Source organism: Barbus barbus (genome assembly GCF_936440315.1).
Source record: "Barbus barbus genome assembly, chromosome: 29".
NCBI classification, from domain to species: Eukaryota; Metazoa; Chordata; class Actinopteri; order Cypriniformes; family Cyprinidae; genus Barbus; species Barbus barbus.
Genome location: NC_136757.1, coordinates 30,176,423 through 30,197,731, shown reverse-complemented (window position 1 = coordinate 30,197,731; position 21,309 = coordinate 30,176,423). Strand labels below are relative to the sequence as shown.

General features: G+C 36.3%; 1 long non-coding RNA gene across 1 annotated transcript in view; it reads left to right on the top strand.

Annotated features, from left to right (window-relative positions):
* LOC306849611 overlaps positions 1–21,309 on the top strand; it is a 47,046-nt gene that overhangs the window by 15,700 nt on the left and 10,037 nt on the right. The window contains exon 4 of the long non-coding RNA XR_013782357.1: positions 17,620–17,881. This is a non-coding gene — a long non-coding RNA (uncharacterized lncRNA). The remainder of the gene's footprint in view (positions 1–17,619; positions 17,882–21,309) is intronic.

Here is a 21,309-nt window from a genome sequence, read left to right as displayed (position 1 = left end):
TCCCCGTCTAAATACTGTAAAGCTGATATAAAGCCACCCAGCTCTATATCAAGCCGATGTAAAGCTGCTTTGACACAATTTGCATTGTTAAAAGCTCTATACAAATAATACTGACTTGACTTGACTAGAGCAGCGTCTGAAGAATTAAAGGCATTTATGTTTGCAAATTAAGCTCCTTTCAGATGTTTTACTTGTTTTCTTTCTGTCAAGCGATTACAATTTTTCATCTAATTAATTACACGGTATACCGATTAATAAATTCATCACACATCAAATTTGGCTGAGAATTTACCCCCCAAAAGTCATTATTGTGTTAAATGAGAAAAGCATTGAATACACATTACAAAAAGTAGTTTTAGAAAGAAATATTTAGATTCAACATTACATAATAATGCTGATTGAAGTATTAAATGATTTTGAAAAGAATGAAATGATACTCTAAATATGAAAATAAAAGCGCCAGTAGTTGGCAGCAAGTCACTGTCTTAATGAGTGAGTCATTGAATCATTCACTCAACCAGTTTGTGCAAACGACTGATTCATTCAGAAAACAAAGCAGGTGACTGTCTTTATGAAACAGTCACTGAATCATTCACTCACTTGATTCATTTAAACAGCTTTTCTTTCTGTTTAAATTATGCTTTCTTTGGATTGTTTGACTATTCAAAAGAAAATACAGGAAAATATTACGTAATTAATTTATGTTTTCTGTTAGCTAAATTTCACATTCAGAAACAAACGTTTACTGGCTCTAAACCTCTATTTTCTTTATTCAAAGTTGATTTAGATACGTATGTGGAAACTATCCAAAATTCCGCTAATTTGAAAGCTATGAAAACTGTATCTCTGTATTCATCCTTTGTGTCTTCTTAAGATGTAATTTTATTACCTTATTTTTTTGTTAACCCTGGCAAGTCTGAGTGTATATTCAGGAATTGTATTATTTTTTAATTTTTATTTTGTGTTTGTGTATAATTGTAACTGTACTGTCATAATGTTTGTACTGTTTAATTAAAAAAAATTATAATAATAAAAACAATTCTTTAGATTCACAAAAAAAAAAAAATCTCTTTATGAATGTCACTGAATCATTAACTCAATCGATTCGTTCAAACGCCTGATTAAGTGATTGCTTTTATGAATGAGTCACTGAATCATTAACTCACTCGATTCGTTCAAACGCCTGATTAAGTGACTGTTTTTATGAATGAGTCACTGAATCATTGACTCACTCGATTCGTTCAAACGCCTGATTAAGTGACTGCTTTTATGAATGAGTCACTGAATCATTGACTCACTCGATTCGTTCAAACGCCTGATTAAGTGACTGCTTTTATGAATGAGTCACTGAATCATTAACTCACTCGATTCGTTCAAACGCCTGATTAAGTGATTGCTTTTATGAATGAGTCACTGAATCATTAACTCACTCGATTCGTTCAAACGCCTGATTAAGTGACTGTTTTTATGAATGAGTCACTGAATCATTGACTCACTCGATTCGTTCAAACGCCTGATTAAGTGACTGCTTTTATGAATGAGTCACTGAATCATTAACTCACTCGATTCGTTCAAACGCCTGATTAAGTGACTGCTTTTATGAATGAGTCACTGAATCATTGACTCACTCGATTCGTTCAAACGCCTGATTAAGTGACTGCTTTTATGAATGAGTCACTGAATCATTAACTCACTCGATTCGTTCAAACGCCTGATTAAGTGACTGCTTTTATGAATGAGTCACTGAATCATTAACTCACTCGATTCGTTCAAACGCCTGATTAAGTGACTGCTTTTATGAACGAGTCACTGAATCATTAACTCACTCGATTCGTTCAAATGCCTGATTAAGTGACTGCTTTTATGAATGAGTCACTGAATCATTGACTCACTCGATTTGTTCAAACGCCTGATTAAGTGACTGCTTTTATGATGAGTCCCTGAATCACTGTCTCACTTGATTCGTTCAAAGCCATGGATTAATTCAGTAATGAATCATCGCTGTGTGTTTCTCGGCGACACTCAACAGTTCTGCTTTGGCTTTGATTGGAAATATTTTCATTTGCAAAATTGTGCAAAAACAGACAATATTGAATCTAAAACACAGTATTAATGTCTTGTTTATTGAACCGTTGTAAATCACATCTGCAGTGGTGCAGATATTGGAGAGAAACAGCACTCTTGCTAGTGTGATATTGCTAAACTATATAATATGATATAAATATAAGAAGGTGATTTTTTTACCCTCATATCTTGAATTTTAGGCTCATATAACTGCATTCTAATAGTCAGTCACTTTGCATCATATCCATCAGACACTGCATTAATGTAAGATGCCTCATTTTAACATGTTAAATCATCAGCCCGAGTTTTCTTATTATTAGTTTATCAAATAATGCCTGGTGTTATTGATGCATTTGGGTCTTTTTCACATCCAGACACTGAAAGCGACTTCTGGTTTTCTGTGCCGGATCAAAGAAGACGGATGTCGGGCGATTGGGCCGCTGACATAATGCACTGTGGCACGCAGCTTGCTTTTATTAGCACAAGCCTGTTATTTCCCCGCGACTCTAAGTGTAGACGGGCAGTGATAAATGCTGTCGCACACGCTTGATGCGATTCATTTGTCAACGGCCTGAAAAAGGTTAATCAGTATTCTCTAGCCAGGTTACGGCCCTCCGTCTCCTTCTCAGCAGTAATTGTGGTCCTGTTACGGACAAACGTGCAGCTGGGGACCCGAGTTACGTGCAATTATATTTCTGTCCATCTGCAGGGGAAAAATCATAATCATAACAGCAAACACAACGCTTGCATAACGTCGGCTTGCTTTCATAATTTATACTGCGAGTATTTCACACGCAGACCTGAATGACCATGGGAAACGCTGGGGAAAATCAATGTAAATTCATATTTCATAAGGCCATAATTGCGTTTGAAAGTGTGGGGTGGTCGTTTGTTTCAGCGGACGGCTGCTGACAGTACCATACATTTGAGCTCCAGCTCTTATTTCATCTCACAGGCCTTCGATTTCCCAGCGCTCGTCTTTTTACTGAAAACAAGGGGTTTGTTGTCAAAGAAAATGAGGCTTTTTTTTAACACTTGACAACGTTCTATCATCTGTGAAGTTATCGATTTGCCAGTGTTTTAACCATCAAACTGGATCTGTTTGAGCGACTCTGGTTTTTAAACAATTTCTTTGACAGGCGAGGCGTCACAGCAATTGCCCTGCTTTTAAAGACAGTATTTCAATTTGCCGAGAGCCCTTCAAGTGAAGCGCGGGGCCCCTTTGAAGGAGTATCAGAGCGCCGAGGGGCCGACAGAGTTGTCACGCTACGAGCAAGCTAAAAAATGAAGCGCCTTTGCTTTATAGATTGCTGTTAGGTCAACAAAACGTTGGCAGCATTGATTAACTTGACAGTGAATGCAGCAGTACATTTATCACTAATAGCCGGAGCGCAGAATATCTAATAAGAGCCAAACAATCCGCGTCTTCCCAAACGCGTCCGTCCAAAAAAACAGGAGCCAGACGTGCCCCACTGTCATTAATTGAAGCTAAAAAGTGGATTCTGTCTTATCTGGCTCTCGCAGCGGTTAAAGAGTTCAGAAAGCCGGCTCGGGGATTGTGTTGTTGGGACTCTGATTTGCATGAGCGGCTGTAAAACACTCTGACCGCACGTCACAGTTTCGCAGAGAGCCTCATCGATTTGTTGTCACCTGGGCATCAGCTTCACTCCTAGGATTCAATTTTTTTTTCCGCTCGTTTTGCATACGCTATCGACCCAGAGCGGGTAAATGAGCAGAACACGCAGAGACCGGAGGATGAATTGTTTACTCGCATAAAAATAACCTTTCAATAGTGGAAGATGCATGGCGCGGGCCTGTGCTGGCGTTCTGCTGCCCCAAGCAGATGGCATTCAGCTGCTATTGATCCGGCACCAGAACCGGCCTGTCCATCCCAAAGCCTTCCTAGAAATTAAGAGACACGCGGCCGATCGAGACACTTCATAAACGCCAGCCGTGTATTCAGCAGCGGCTCGTCACTTGATTTGATGCATGTGATAAAATATCATCTTCACTGCTGATTTAACCCAGTAAAACCTGAGTTTTTGAAATGGAACATGCATTGGGCTTTTATGGCTCATATATGTCCCTGCAGCACAAAAGCAGTCATGAGTAACACAGGTATATTTGTAGCAATAGCCAACAATCTATATTGTACCTATGATCTAAATTGTATGATCTAAATATCAGTCGTTGCTCTATATCTCCAGTAATATGTCTCAGTAAGATGAGACTGAAATGATCCAAACATATAATGCAATGCTGATTGAGAGATGAAGAAATAAACGCTCCTCAGAAGATGTGAGATGAAGATCATTCCTCCGCTGAGGAACAGTGAAAGTAAAGCTTCTGGAAACAAACGCTCCTCAAAAGATCCTGATGATCAGATTTGAGACGCACTGATTTTTCTAAAAAATGATTGCTGGAGAATCAAGTAAAGCTGAGCTGCTTCAGTCCAGTAAGAGTTCATCTGGAGATATGACTGCAGTTATTCTGATGTTTACTTGATAAAATCAGTCAAGATTTGACACGAGAAGCAGCAGCTGAAGCTGGACGCTTCTACAATTACACTAAAAGAGCTTTTACTGGATAATAAACCCTAAACGACAGAATAAACCCTAAAATCAGACGATAGAAGACATGAGGAGACTGAGTTTTCATGTTGATCATTTAGAGGCCTTAGAAATTTGCATATCAAATATTATACAGTAGGATTTATAAGGTTAAATTTACAGGATTTACTTTTTATTCTATAAAAAAAACCCCGACCCTTTAAGACTGGCATTCTATTTATTTTCTAACTGCTTGTTTTCTTAAAAAAAGGCCTCTAACACTAACGTTCTCTATTCTCTTTCTATTCTATCTACTTGTAGTCTTTTTATTTATTATATAATTAACAACTACAAAAAACTTAAGCTAACTGAGACTTCTCACAGCACTTGCATATGATTGCTCTTTTGTTGATTTTGATTGCTTCTATTGTCCTCGTTTGTCTGCTAAAAGCGTCTGCTAAAGGACTAAATATAAAGAAGTGTTTGATATACAGCGTATCTGCATATTTATCTGTTGTTGTTATTTCAGAGTGATCATCAGTGTAACTAAACAGTCGTAATTAGATTACAAATGTTTAATGCAAAATACAGTAAAAATCTAGCTACAATCTCGCTATAATTTTTTACTAAATGAACACAAGGATGAATTACTTATTGCTATTCATATTCACCAGTATAATAGTAATAACTCATTGCTAATATTGCTGTTTAATACAAAATTGTAATTAAATAAATGCATTTGTGTTCCACAAAGGAAAGTGATAGAGGTTTGGAACAACATGAGCGTCAGTAATAATGACAGGATTTAGACAAACACTGCAAAAACTTTCTTACTTTGTGTTTCTGTCTTGTTTTCTAGTATAAATATCTAAACATTCTTGAATCAAGATGAATTTACTGGACAAGTAAAATGATTTAAGATATTAAGTCTTGCTTTCTGTAAAAACAAAACAATCAAAATGTTGTTAATTTCTCCTTGAAAGAAGCAAAAAATATCTGCCAATGGTACAAGAAAAATAATCTTGTTTAGCCTTTGAATTAAGATTTTTTTCTTACCCCATTGGTAGATATTTTTTGCTTCTTTCAAGGAAAAACTAACAAAATTTAGATTATTTTTTTTAGAAAACAAGACTTAATCTTACATCATTTCATTTGTCAAGTAAATGCATCTTGATTCAAGAATGTTTAGATATTTATGCTAGAAAACAAGACAGAAACACTGTTGCTTTATTTGATATCAGCGGTGAATGTATTGGATGCATCGTCCAGTCCTGCTATTAACCCTTGTATTATGTTCGATTTTCGGGTACAATTTTGATGGAGCGGGTCAAATTGACCCTAATTGAATTCAATGCAATTCCCTAAATATCACATTATGAAAAACAAGGAGGAATCAGGTATGAACAGAACAATTTTAATATGAGCATTTGCCAGACATTGCAAACAATTAATAACAAAAAGTATGATTTTCAAAAATGTTTTACCACAATTTTTTAAACATGTTTGTTTTAACAAATGTTGAAAATAAACTACTGTAACTTTTAACATTTTAAATTTTTTATTCAACATTTTTTTTTTTTTTTTTTTCACATTTATGTTCAAAACATCCTAAATAAACAATTGAATATTGCTGTGAAATGAAATTAATTTTTTTTTTTTCCATAAACTGGCTTAAGTCGTGACGTATTGTCAAGTATGGTGACCCATACTCGAAATTGGTGCTCTGCGTTTAACCCATCCAAGTGCACACACACAGCAGTGAGTAGTGAACACACACACACACACACACGCACGCACGCGCGCACGCACACGCACACGCACACACCCGGAGCAGTGGGCAGCCATGCTGCGGCGCCCGGGGAGCAGTTGGGGGTTCGGTGCCTTGCTCAAGGGCACCTCAGTCGTGGTATTGAGGGTGGAGAGAGCGCTGTACATTCACTCCCCCCACCTACAATCCCTGCCGGCCGGGGACTCGAACCCGCAACCTTTCCATTACGAGTCCGACTCTCTAACCATTAGGCCACGGCTTCCCTATACAGGCTCTTTTGTTCTTTAGGATCACGGAACAATATAAAAAAGTCACTCTTGACAGGATGTGCACAAAGCAAGCATGTGCTTTCTAGAGATGAACTTCTTGCATTTTACACACATGGTGCTGGTTTTGGTGTCATGTTTGGTGGGGCACACCTCACATCTTTTCCTCTTTTTCCCATCACCTGTATTCACCTCTGGATTTTCTGTGGGTCTGGATTCATCTGCTCTGGCTGATTCTACCAAAGCTGCAGCTGCTGGTGCTCGAGGTGGGCGGGAGCGTCACTGGATTTCAGGTGTGATGAGTGCTTTTCCAAGCTCCTCCAAGAAAGTCGACGTTTGCACAGCTTGCTCTCATTCCAGTTTGGGTTGATCTCACGCCACAGGACAAAGGCATTATATGCTGACACATCCAGGATGTTATAGAAGACCACCAAAGGCCAATGGGCAGTCTTACGCTGGCAGCTGTACGCTGATGTGACTTTGTCCAAGTTATTAACTCCTCCTTTCGTGGAATTATAGTCCAGTACCATTTCTGGCTTCAGGTCCCTTCTTGCACTCAGTGTTGCATCTCTGTGCATTGTACTCATCACAAGCACATTTCTTTTTTTTTTTGGACAGTAGGAAGCAATTGTTGCAGTTTCAGAGAAAGCAAACTTTGACGAATACAGCATTCTGTCCTTCATATCCACAATCTCTCTGGGAAGCTCAGGCTTGTTTTTTTTAATTGTTCCAATCATAGTCAGCTTTCGCTTGAGTAGCTCTTCACCAAGTTTGTAGGATGTAAAGAAGTTGTCACAGGTTATGCAGTGACCTTGCAGCCCTTCACTCATTTGAAGAACAACCCGCATCCCCTGGTTTCTCTCAGGTGTTTCACCTAGTGGCTTGCCTGTGTAAATTTGCATGTTGTATGCATAGCTGGATTTGGCATCGCAGGCTGCCCAAATTTTAATGCCATATTTTGCAGGCTTTTTGGGCATGTACTGGCGAAAAGGACAGCGTCCTCTGAATGGAACAAGGCGTTCATCCACTGTGACGTCATCCACATCCACTGTCTGGGTGGTGATGGCGCAGTGGATAAGACACATGCCGTTGGTGTGAGAGACCCGGGTTCGAATCCACTGTGAGGCACCAGTGTGTCCCTGAGCAAGACACTTAACCCCTAGTTGCTCCAGAGGCGTGCGACCTCTGACATATATAGCAATTGTAAGTCGCTTTGGATAAAAGCGTCAGCTAAATGAATAAGAGTAAATGTGACGTGTGGTCCAGGATTGTACATTAGAGGCAGGATATCAATCCATTTATCCCATACATCCCTAACTGCAGCTAATTTCAGACTCTATAATCTCTGAAATTACTTCTTTGACTATTAATCTTTTTGAGCTAATTTTTCCTGCTGTCTCTGTCAAAGTCTGCTGCAACACTGAGCAAAAGTGTGGGAATACTTTCACAGGGGAGTGAGAAACAGACATAACAAAACATACATCAAAAGAAATGTTTTTATTTTGTCTGTGCAGCTGCCTTTGAACAAATGCAAGTGTGTCATTCTAACCTATATAAAAGACTGGAATATAAAACTAATTAAAATAGTTTTTCATGTAACTTGAGAGAAAGTAGAAAGTAGACCTTAGTTTTACAAAGTTTTTTCAGATACACTGAACATAATGATAGCTCATTTTTACCATTTGTGTGAGAAAATCTTTTTTCAGTACTGAAAATAGTGAGGAAAAGTTCGGGGTGGTATAAAAACTCCACCATAACAACACATATCCAATAAATATATTTAATTTGGGTCTGTAGTTCCTTTGGAATAAAAAAAAAAAAAGTGGGTCAAATTGACCCGCGAACATCAAAATCGTTAGAAAATGATTTGTGTACACTTCAAAACACATCAGTGTATCCTCACTTTGCATGCATGTTCATGGCCCTAAATGGGAAAAAGTCACAAAATTTCTTGAAGAAAAAGATAAGTTAGGTAGCATTTCATATCTGTTGAAAATAGAAATGATAGTTCACTTTTACCATTTTTGTCTGAGCAAGTCCTTTTCAGTACTGAATATAGTGAGGAAAAGCTAATTTTTCCCTTTCCAGGGTAGGAAAAACACCAACATAACAATATATACCCAATAAATATATTTAATTTGGGTCTGTACAGTTGCCTTGGATCAAAAAAAAAAGTGGGTCAAATTGACCCGCGAACATCAAAATCGTCAGAAAATGATTTGTGTACACTTCAAAACACATCAGTGTATCCTCACTTTGCATGCATGTTCATGGCCCTAAATGGGAAAAAGTCACAAAATTTCTTGAAGAAAAAGATAAGTTAGGTAGCATTTCATATCTGTTGAAAATAGAAATGATAGTTCACTTTTATTATTTTTGTCTGAGCAAGTCCTTTTCAGTACTGAATATAGTGAGGAAAAGCTAATTTTTCCCTTTCCAGGGTAGGAAAAACACCAACATAACAATATATACCCAATAAATATATTTAATTTGGGTCTGTACAGTTGCCTTGGATCAAAAAAAAAAGTGGGTCAAATTGACCCGTGAACATCAAAATCGTCAGAAAATGATTTGTGTACACTTCAAAACACATCAGTGTATCCTCACTTTGCATGCATGTTCATGGCCCTAAATGGGAAAAAGTCACAAAATTTCTTGAAGAAAAAGATAAGTTAGGTAGCATTTCATATCTGTTGAAAATAGAAATGATAGTTCACTTTTATCATTTTTGTCTGAGCAAGTCCTTTTCAGTACTGAATATAGTGAGGAAAAGCAAATTTTTCCCTTTCCAGGGTAGGAAAAACACCAACATAACAATATATACCCAATAAATATATTTAATTTGGGTCTGTACAGTTGCCTTGGATCAAAAAAAAATGTGGGTCAAATTGACCCGTGAACATCAAAATCGTCAGAAAATTATTTGTGTACACTTCAAAACACATCAGTGTATCCTCACTTTGCATGCATGTTCATGGCCCTAAATGGGAAAAAGTCACAAAATTTCTTGAAGAAAAAGATAAGTTAGGTAGTATTTCATATCCGTTGAAAATAGAAATGATAGTTCACTTTTACCATCTTTGTCTGAGAAAGTCCTTTTCAGTACTGAATATAGTGAGGAAAAGCTAATTTTTTCCCTTTCCAGGGTAGGAAAAACACCAACATAACAATATATACCCAATAAATATATTTAATTTGGGTCTGTACAGTTGCCTTGGAACAAAAAAAAAAGTGGGTCAAATTGGCCCGCGAACATTAAAATCGTCAGAAAATTATTTGTGTAAACTTCAAAACACATTAGTGTATCCTCACTTTGCATGCATGTTCATGGCCCTAAATGAGAAAAAGTCACAAAATATCAAGAATAAAATCACAGGTTAACTGGTATTCCCGACAGCTCAAAAATCTAAATGGGTCAAATTGACCCGGAACATAATACAAGGGTTAACATGAGTGGCGTTGTCATGCGTCCGAATGACTGAATGGAAATCATCAGGCGATAATGAAGTGCTGATGCGCGATCAGGTTAACCGTACCAGCATCCATTGTTTCAGGGGTGTCTGCGTCTCAGCGTCACCGTCTCCCCGAGCCCCGGCCCTCGGCGCTAATTAGTTTCAGAGGGAGCCGAGAACGAGCCCTTCCCACACATCCGAGAGAGAAGAGCTCACATTAGCCAGACAAATACAGAGCAGCCGGCTGTAAAACTGCCGTATCGAGGGCGTCTAGAGAGCATCAGATCCTCGGACACCGCAATCTGTTTTCATTTGCCCTGCACCAAACTTCTCCAGAGCAGAACCTCTGGTTTCCGGTGTCCTGCCAAGGTACTTACCCCTGATCAAAAGTATACACTCTTAAAAATAAAGGTGCTTCATGATGCCATAGAGGAACCTTTTTGTCTAACTGGTTCCATGAAGAACCTTTAACATCTGAAGAACCTTTCAAGCTTTTTTGTGACGAAAGAAGGTTCTTCAGATTATAAAAAGGTAAGAAAGAGAACGTTCTTTTAAGAACCTTTGGCTGAATGGTTCTTTGTGGAACCAAAAATGGTTCTTCTATGGCATCGCTGTGAAAAACCTTTTATTTTTAAGAGTGTATCCCCGGTCGAAACATTCTTGAATCAAAGATTTAAGATATTATGTCTTGTATTCCATAAAAAAATACAAAAAAGTGAGTTTTTGTTAAAAACAAGCAAAAATATCTGCCAATGGGGTAAAAAAAAATAATCTTGTTTAGTCTTTGAATTAAGATTATTTTTAAGCAAAACCTAACAAAATTTTTATATTTTTTTTTAGAAAACAAGACATAATATCTTAAATCATTTTACTTGTCAAATAAATGCATCTTGATTCAAGAATGTTTAGATATTTATAGAAAACAAGACAAAAACACTAAGAGAATATTTTTTTGCAGTGCTCTTTCCACAGTGAATTATTTTCAAAATCATTTAATAATGCATTGCATTTAAATACACAAAAGCAATTGCAGTATACTTGTCTTATAAGAATATGCTAAAATATGTACCCCCCCCCCCCCCATATCATGTCTAATAGCAGTGAATATGGACAAGTTTCTTGTCACCTGGCAAAAGTCATAGTGGGATACATATCTTTTCAGACCGTATTTTCTCCCGGGGATACACGTTTTATCAGGGGTAATTACCTTGGCACAAGCGACGGTCAGACCACCGGCCTGATTTTACAGCATGATTAGTGGTGCTGGGAATATTCAAACAGCTGCTTCTTCAGGTGATTCTCGGTCCAGCCTCAAATCGGCTGATTTATTAAGCAACACTTTCTTTTCTGGCTTCTGAGGCCGTGATAAATGTGGCGCTATGCATAAATTTACCACCACGGCTCCGGCGTGAACACTTTATCTTAATGATTAAACATTGCCCTGATCAGTGGCCTAACTGCTTTCATCTATCCTGCTCGACTAAACTCTGTCAGCGTCGTTTTAGAGTATTTAAGGGCTTTTTGTCAACTGGAAGCGTCTTTCAAGCATAGGATGGCCAAAGAGAAAGACAGTTTGGAGGATGCAAATCTGAACAATAATCACAAACATGTAAGCAGTGACAGAAACTTTCCCTAGTGAGAAATAAATATACTTATTAAATATATTTCATGCTAAATATAGCCTACTATAAATACATTTTCATATTTATGTACTTAATAAAATGTCCTGCAATTTTACTTTTAGTATACTTGAAGTCTGCTAAATTGGAACAACTAATTTTGTACTTAATGCACTTTAATTGTGCAGAAGTAGTGCTGAGGTACAATTAAAGATATGCTTATATGTTTTACTGTGCTAAAGTGGAACTATTGCGAGTATTCTTCAGGTACACTTTAAATATTTATATCATATAATCCTCATCAAGTGTCATTAAAACACATTTTAGACTTAATATTATGAAAAGTGCATTGTGCACAAGTAGTATGCTAAGTAAAGTTGAATTATAATTTTTATATTAGTAAATCTCAAGTTATCTGTCAGTAAATATGTTAATAGATTTGAACTATATGTAGTATAAAATAAATGTATTTTAAATATATTACTGTTTTACTAGGGTTGCCAGAACATTTCCATATTTAAATCGATTTCCTTTACAAAGGCAACTTTTCTAAATTCAGTAAGTGCATTTAGAATAATAATAGGGCTGTAACCAATCAAATGAAATGAGACAGAATCCATCTTTGCCCTGCAGAAGTGGCACAGAAGTTGCATCTGAAGTGGCATTTAGATGTATTTACACAGACTGTTTACAACTGCATAAATAGTGATATGAGATTTATGATTTGATAACAAATATTGATTTCTTAACTCTTCTGAAGTTAAAACATTGGTATTATGTTGTCTAAAAATGAATGTAAACATGTTTGAAAACATGGCATCTTTTTTGTTATTTTGAACAATTGTCATTTCATGCTCTAAATAACAACATTTTTGTTTAAAAATGGGAGGAAATGTGATCAGTAGTTTATAAAATAAAGCAAAAATTACAATTTACTCAAACACATAACTATAAATCGTAAATAAAGTGGTCTCTGTATGCTCTCTCTCTCTCTCTCTCTCTCTCTCTCTCTCTCTCTCTCTCTCTCTCTCTCTCTCTCTATATATATATATATATATTAAAGTAAATCTACCAGTAGGTGGCACTCGTCTTTAATGAGTGAGTCATTGGTTCATTAATTGAAATTATTTCAGGAATGAAGCAAATGTCTGTCTTTATGAATAAGTCATTGAATCATTGACTCAACCAATTCATTCAAAAATGCTTTGTTGATCAGAGATGCAAACATTCAGCTGTGCAAAAACGGTTTAAATTGGCAATATTGTGTCTAAAATGTAATACTGTGTTGCTTAATATGAATATTTTTCTGCTGAACATAAAAAAATATATATTTTGAAGAATGGGTAATTGAAGAGTTAATGATTCCTATTGACTTCCATAGTATGAAAAAAATACTGTATACCAGCAGCTGTTTGGTTACCAACATTCTTCAAAAATATGTCGTTTTGTGTTTATCAGAAGAAAGAAACTCAAACCGGTTCAGAACAACTCAAAAATGATTTTCTTACTTAGTATTTTTGTTTTGTTTTCTAGTATAAATATCTAAACATATATATATATATATATCAAAATTTTGTTAGTTTTTCCTTAAAGCAAGCAAAAATATCTGCCAATGGGGAAAGTAAAATAATCTTGTCCAGTCTTTGAATTAAGATTATTTTTCTTGCCCCATTGGCAGATATTTTTGCTTGTTTTAACCAAAAACTAACAAAATTTTGATTTTTTTTTTTTTTAGAAAACAAGACTAAATATCTTAAATAATTTTGCTTGTCAAGTAAATTAATCCCTTTAAATTTAGCCTAGGTTTTAAATCTATTTATTTATTAATTATATCCCATTGGATAAAGTGAGAAGGACAAAAACATGACCGATGGCCACTGTATTCAAGCCTTTCTTTTCCTTTGTCTTCATCCGTTCATGCCGCCTGCAAAAAAGTGGAGGGCGTTTGATCCGAAGCGGCTTGAGTTCACATATAAATAGTTCCTTTGGGCCCCGAGCTCCACGCGGTCGAGGCTGTTTTGGCAGCGAATGCAGTCGTAGTCTGCGCTGGGAGAAGCGTGCTCTCCGCTTACCGCGGTAATTGGCTGATGAAGAGTCTCGGGCCCTAAAAAGAATGTCAGGGTTCGATTTCCCGGGATCCTGAGTGAGGATATGTCACCATTTACGCTGCTTTCGGGTGACACTGGCTCTTGGCAGAAACTCTGGGGAAATCATTACTCTGTTTATACCTCTCCCCTGTCGCACCGCGCTTCCCTTTGATATTTTCACAATGTTTTTCCACTGAGTGATGGTACCTCACCGGGGTCGGGGAGAACAAGTCCCTTTTGTAAATTTGTGACAAAATTTTAACGGGCAAAAGAGAAAAAGGCAGACAATTGGTGACGCGTAGCGGGAAGCCGCTGAGAGGCTTGAAGGGAGGATCAATGCTGTCCAGCCACGGCCGTAGCCAGCTATGAGGTCACCGAGGTCCGGACCTCGGTCATTTTTTTTTGTATTCAAAAATAAAATCTCAAGCTCTCTGAATGATTATTTAGCCGTTTAAACCACCTCATATCACATGAGTGTTTGCAATTCATGTTGCTGCGAGAAGCTAGCGCAGTGAACGGCGCTTGAGAGCGCGTTGAGTGAGAGCGCGGGTGCAGTCTCCGTTTGTTGCCAGATCCACCTATTATACGTGTTTTTGACTCGTTTTTCCAATTTATTGTGACACTTTGGGACGTTTATAAAGTGGAAAGTTCAACGTTAGTGTTAGTGATATATTCTTATTTACAAAACACAAGCTTTGAACTTATTTCGGATATCTTTTTCTTTCTTTTTGTAATTGCTTGTTTTTCGTAGCAATATCTGGCAACATTGTACATTCATAAAAAAAGCTTATAGACAATCTGTAACTTAATTGCTGACAGGAAGATACCACAATCGGTAAGACAAACGCAGTGATCATCGTTAATATCTAAAAGAAATGTATAACACTATCAAAAACAATAGCATAATACAAATCTGTTTGTTACAGAATGAAATAGGCTAACTTACTATGCCAAATAACGTTAACGTTACTGGCCAGCAGACGTCTCATGCTCTTTAGTTAACCTTAAGTCATCAAAAAACATTAATTAAAGCAGTGTTTCTCAACTGGTGGGTCGCAAAAACGTTTTGAGTGGGTCGCGGAGTGTGCAGTCAAAGAAACAACAAACGTAATTCTGTTTTTTCTGACGCTAGACTATTATTTTGAAAGACGTGCGTGAAAGCGGTTGACTCTTCTATCAGTAGGCCTACCTGAGAAAAACGCTTTTTCCTCATTCAGTATCTACGGTCAAATGAGATGTTGTCAAGTTTTATGTCGGTGTCATTATTCTAACGTTATTTTTATAACTTGTTATAAAATAAAAATTCCCTCACCTAAAAAAAAAAAACTTTCCAGTCCTGTCAGTCATACTGTGCTGGTTGCGCGCACTCTTCAATTACACTGCAAATTTACCATGGTAACAGACCTTAACCCTCAAAATGCCACTTTATTTTCACTGTGTTTTTTTGTAATGTATTTCTAAATGACTGTGGTCTCATCACATACCAACTTATTAACAAAAACTGTTTTGGAATTGCTACCTTACCTTTACCTGTCACCTTATACCTCATTCTCATCAGTATGTGCATTTTCTTATATACAGTGTGTATGTGTGTGTGTGTGTGTATATATATATATATATATGCAAAAGCCTCTAAGTGCCATCTGAAAATTTCTTCTAGAATGGTCATTTTTATCAAGCTCGTATATTTAAGTTCAGTAATTTCACTTAAATGACAATTAATAGGTCATTTTAATTGTCATTTAAGTGAAATTACTGAACTTAAATATACGAGCTTGATAAAAATTATCATTCTAGAAGAAATTTTCAGACGGCATATATATATATATATATATATATATATATATATATATATATATATATATATATGTATATATATATGTATGTCAATTTCCAAAAAAAAAAGGGTCGCAGCTTAATGTCCATGGTAAAATGTGGGTTCAATGGCCTAACCAGTTGACAACCACTGCATTAGAGCACAGCCAAAGTTATTATTACTTATCCATATAGCAATGTTTATTATGGAAATCTATTACAGTAATCAGTATTGTTACATAGCCCATTGTGATGCAATAAAGAAGGTCTAATTTAACAATATTTATCCTCCAAAACAGACAGAACAGAGAGAGTGTAGAATGGCAAAAAGGTTCCGGCAAAATACATTAGATGTATTTCTTAAAAAAAAGCCTAAATTGAAAGACACACACACACACAAACACGCGCACACACACACACACACACAGAGAAACACTATAGCAAATAGCCTGTAAATAGTTTGTAACATGTAAAACATTATATTGAATAAAAAATATTTCACAATCATCTACATGTCTGTCTATTTTGAAGTTTAGGCTATATGTAGTACATTTGTGGGTGTTATTATAGCACAATTCTTAACACCTTACTTCGGACCTCACTAATTTTCAAACCCTGGTTACGGCCTTGTGTCCAGCAGGTGTCTTCTCAGAGTAAAGAGATGCTGCTATTGATTTCTGGGGCCGCAGCCACATTTTTAGACCGGATTGCTTTGAGCGCGCTGAATTTGGGCTTTTTCTACAACGTGAATAATGTTTCAATACTTTTTGCACTGCAAATTAAACTTTAATGACCCTGTGCTTTTGTGTATTTATTAAAAACTTTCTTCTGCTTATTAAGGCTGTATTTATTTGATTAAATATACAGTAAATACAGTAAAAATGTGAAATATTATTACGATTTAAAATAGCCATTTTCTATGTGAATATGTGTTAAAGTGTAATTTATTTCTGTGATCACAGCTGTATTTTCAGCATCATTACTCCAGTCTTCAGTGTCACATGATCTTCAGAAATCATAATAATATACTGATTTACTGCTCATACCAATCAAATGTTTGGGATATGAAAGATTCAAAATAAAATAACACTTATTTATCACGGATGCATTAAAGTAATCAAAAGTGACAGTAAAGACATTTATAATGTTACAAAATGTTTCTATTATAAATAAATAAATTTCTATTTATCTGTGAATCCTGAAAAATAAAATGTAGCACAGTTTCTACAAAAATATTGTGCAGCACAACTGTGTTCAACATTGATAATAATCAGAAATGTTTGTTGATCAGTAAATCAGTATATTATTATGATTTCTGAAGATCATGTGACACTGAAGACTGGAGTAATGATGCTGAAAATACAGCTGCACATCACACATATTCACATAGAAAACAGCTGTTTTACATTAGAATAATATTTCAGAATTTTACTGCATTTTTGATCAAATAAAAGCAGCTTTGGTGAGCAGAAGAGACTTCTGAAATTAAACATTAATCAAAATGTATAAATGTGAGTCTGTCACTAACTGAATAACTGCGCAGACGTCTGATCCGATCTGTCAGACACGTCAGCGTGATGATTCCAGCTCTAATTGTAAAGACCTGCAGGACTGGGAGCTCTGGGTAATAATTGTCAGAGTTACACCGGGTTAGACGTGTCATTACAGGGACGTCAATACGGCAGAAACTGAGAGGAGATCTGTAAATGATTCGCTTGTCAGCGGAGAGACTTTAGCTCTTAAACGCTCCCGCCGTAATCAATATGCAACGCTGACAATATTAAATAAAAGCAGACATTAAAATGTTAGAGGAGGATGCATTTGATGATTGATAATCATCTTATAAACATAGGCCTGTTTTTTTCAGTCAGCAGTGCTGATCTAATAGAAAGAGAGCCATGTGAAACAGAAGTGTAAGGAGTTTCTGAGCTCTGCCTCTATCAGGGGCAGTTTAAGATGGTTTCTGCCAGGCTGATTTGTCTGCTCTTGACCTTTCCAGCAAACTGTCCCATCATGCAGCAGGAGCGCTCCTGAGGGACTCCAGCTCTGCTGATAATGAAGCCTGTCATCTCCGCTCACCTCCACGCCGGACACACTTCCAGCTCCAAACGGCTCCTGCATCGATTCCCTGCTATTTTCCAAAGCGGCTCTGTGCGTCTGGCTGAAATACCCTCCCAGAGCTCCTCGGAGCCGCACTTGTTGGTTGAAGATGTTGTAACAGGTCACAGTGGAGACGTCAGTGTCTGCGTGCCTCAAGATCTGTGAGTTTGTGCTTTATTTAACCTCACACTGTCGGAGTAAAACATCACTTTATAGGTAAAGGGTTCAACTGAAACAGCGAGGTCCGATTACTCTTTTAGATTTAGTAAAAAAAAAAAACAAGATAAAAAACAGGGTCTTAAATCAAGCTCTTAAATCAGAGCAGAAAGTGTTAAATTCTTGAAGTCGCATTAAATGTTACATGCTTTGATAAAAATGAATCTCTTCCACTGTATTTTTTTGTTTTTATTCCCAGTACATATAAACATCCATTTTTATTTAGTCAATTAGCAGACGCTTTTATCCAAAGCAACTTACAAATGATGACAATAGAAGCAATTAGAATCAACAAAAGAGCAATAATATGCAAGAGCTGTAACAAGTCTCTAGCTTAACACAGTACACGTAGCAAGGTTTATATATATATATATACAGGGCTGGACTGGGGTTAAAATTCGGTCCTGGACAAATCTGGCCCATCCGGCCCACGGTTCCTCGTGAATGTTTTGCTGGGTCATAGGGCCTTAAATTGGAGTAAATTAATAAATAAAACAGGACAGAAACTAATAATGATAGATATTACTGAATTCTTAATAATAAACTTAATAATGCATTTTTGTCCCATAGAAAGGAACTTGACAGTAAAGCAATGATTTTGAGCTAAAATGCAGAAAATGTACTGCATTAAATTCAATTCAATTCTGTCATTATTGCCTCACTCTCATGCCGTTCCAAACCTGTATGACTTACTTTCTTCTGTGGAACACAAAAGAAGATAATCTGTAGAATGCTATAAAACCACTTTGGTTACCCTTGATTTCTACTGTATTCTACTCTTTGTATACTGCACAGAAATTTCTTGAATTTCTTGAAATTTTGAATGACATGATGATGAGTAAATGATGACCATTTTAATTTTTGGGTGAACTATCCCTTTAAGAACTTTAACATTAGTAAATAGTAAAGTAAAGTATGTTAAATTATCCTTTGCCCTAATGAAATTGAATGTAGTTCATAAAATCCAGAGTTTAACTGACTGTTAGTAAGATGGTGGTCACAACAAGTAAAACCATGGTCCTCATTAGGCAAGGCAAGTTTATTTATATAGCACATTTCATACACAGTGGTAATTCAAAGTGCTTTACATAAAAGAAAGTGAAATAGACATTAAAAATCAATAAAAACATGGAAATAAAAATAATAAAAACAAGGAATTTTAAAATGATATAGAAATTGATTTAAAATAAATTTAAAGAAAATGATTACCATATGGTTTTAAAATAAATAACAACAACAAATTATGGAATTTGTAATAATGATAATAATAAAAAAAACTAAACATGTAAAAAATACAACTTCCCCAATATTTAATATAAGTAATAACAGTAGGCTAACATTTATAATAAATGCACTCAAAACAAGCAGTTAGAAAAGGAATTGAGCGTGCAAGTGTTAGAGGGTCAAGTCAACAAATAGATCAAATAGAATTAGAATAGAGCGTGCAAGTGTTAGTGGGTCAAGTCAACAAATAGATCAAATAGAATTAGAATAGAGCGTGCAAGAGTTAGAGGGTCAAGTCAACAAATAGATCAAACAGAATTAGAATAGAGCGTGCAAGTGTTAGAGGGTCAAGTCAACAAATAGATCAAATAGAATTAGAATAGAGCGTGCAAGTGTTAGTGGGTCAAGTCAACAAATAGATCAAATAGAATTAGAATAGAGCGTGCAAGTGTTAGAGGGTCAAGTCAACAAATAGATCAAATAGAATTAGAATAGAGCGTGCAAGAGTTAGAGGGTCAAGTCAACAAATAAATCAAATAGAATTAGAATAGAGCGTGCAAGTGTTAGAGGGTCAAGTCAACAAATAGATCAAATATAATTAGAATAGATGGTCAAGTCAACAAATAGATCAAATAGAATTAGAATAGAGCGTGCAAGTGTAGAGGGTCAAGTCAACAAATAGATCAAATATAATTAGAATAGATGGTCAAGTCAACAAATAGATCAAATAGAATTAGAATAGAGCGTGCAAGAGTTAGATGGTCAAGTCAACAGATAGATCAAATAGAATTAGAATAGAGCGTGCAAGTGTTAGAGGGTCAAGTCAACAAATAGATCAAATAGAATTAGAATAGAGCGTGCAAGTGTTAGAGGGTCAAGTCAACAAATAGATCAAATAGAATTAGAATAGAGCGTGCAAGTGTTAGAGGGTCAAGTCAACAAATAGATCAAATAGAATTAGAATAGAGCGTGCAAGTGTTAGAGGGTCAAGTCAACAAATAGATCAAATAGAATTAGAATAGAGCGTGCAAGAGTTAGAGGGTCAAGTCAACAAATAGATCAAACAGAATTAGAATAGAGCGTGCAAGAGTTAGAGGGTCAAGTCAACAAATAGATCAAACAGAATTAGAATAGAGCGTGCAAGTGTTAGAGGGTCAAGTCAACAAATAGATCAAATAGAATTAGAATAGAGCGTGCAAGTGTTAGAGGGTCAAGTCAACAAATAGATCAAATTTTTTTTTTTTTTTTTTTTTTTTCGACGTATTGTCAAGTATGGTGACCCATACTCGAAATTGGTGCTCTGCGTTTAACCCATCCAAGTGCACACACACAGCAGTGAGTAGTGAACAAATGCACACACACACACACACACACACACACCGTGAACACACACCCGGAGCAGTGGGCAGCCATGCTGCAGCGCCCGGGGAGCAGTTGGGGGTTCGGTGCCTTGCTCAGGGGCACCTCAGTCGTGGTATTGAGGGTGGAGAGAGCGCTGGACATTCACTCCCCCCACCTACAATTCCTGCCGGCCGGGGGCTCGAACTCGCAACCTTTCGATTACGAGTCCGACTCTCTAACCATTAGGCCACGACTTCCCCCCAAATAGAATTAGAATAGAGCGTGCAAGTGTTAGAGGGTCAAGTCAACAAATAGATCAAATAGAATTAGAATAGATGGTCAAGTCAACAAATAGATCAAATAGAATTAGAATAGAGCGTGCAAGTGTAGAGGGTCAAGTCAACAAATAGATCAAATAGAATTAGAATAGATGGTCAAGTCAACAAATAGATCAAATAGAATTAGAATAGAGCGTGCAAGTGTTAGTGGGTCAAGTCAACAAATAGATCAAATAGAATTAGAATAGAGCGTGCAAGTGTTAGTGGGTCAAGTCAACAAATAGATCAAATATAATTAGAATAGATGGTCAAGTCAACAAATAGATCAAATAGAATTAGAATAGAGCGTGCAAGAGTTAGAGGGTCAAATAAAGATGGATTACATCCTTATAACAAAACAAAATACATTGAGATGCAAAATTAAGATATTTTTCTGAGAACTTTAAAACTAAAGCTATTATTTTTTTTTACTTAAAATAAAATAAATATATACAAAAACACTCTTTAGATGTACTAAAATACCTAAACCT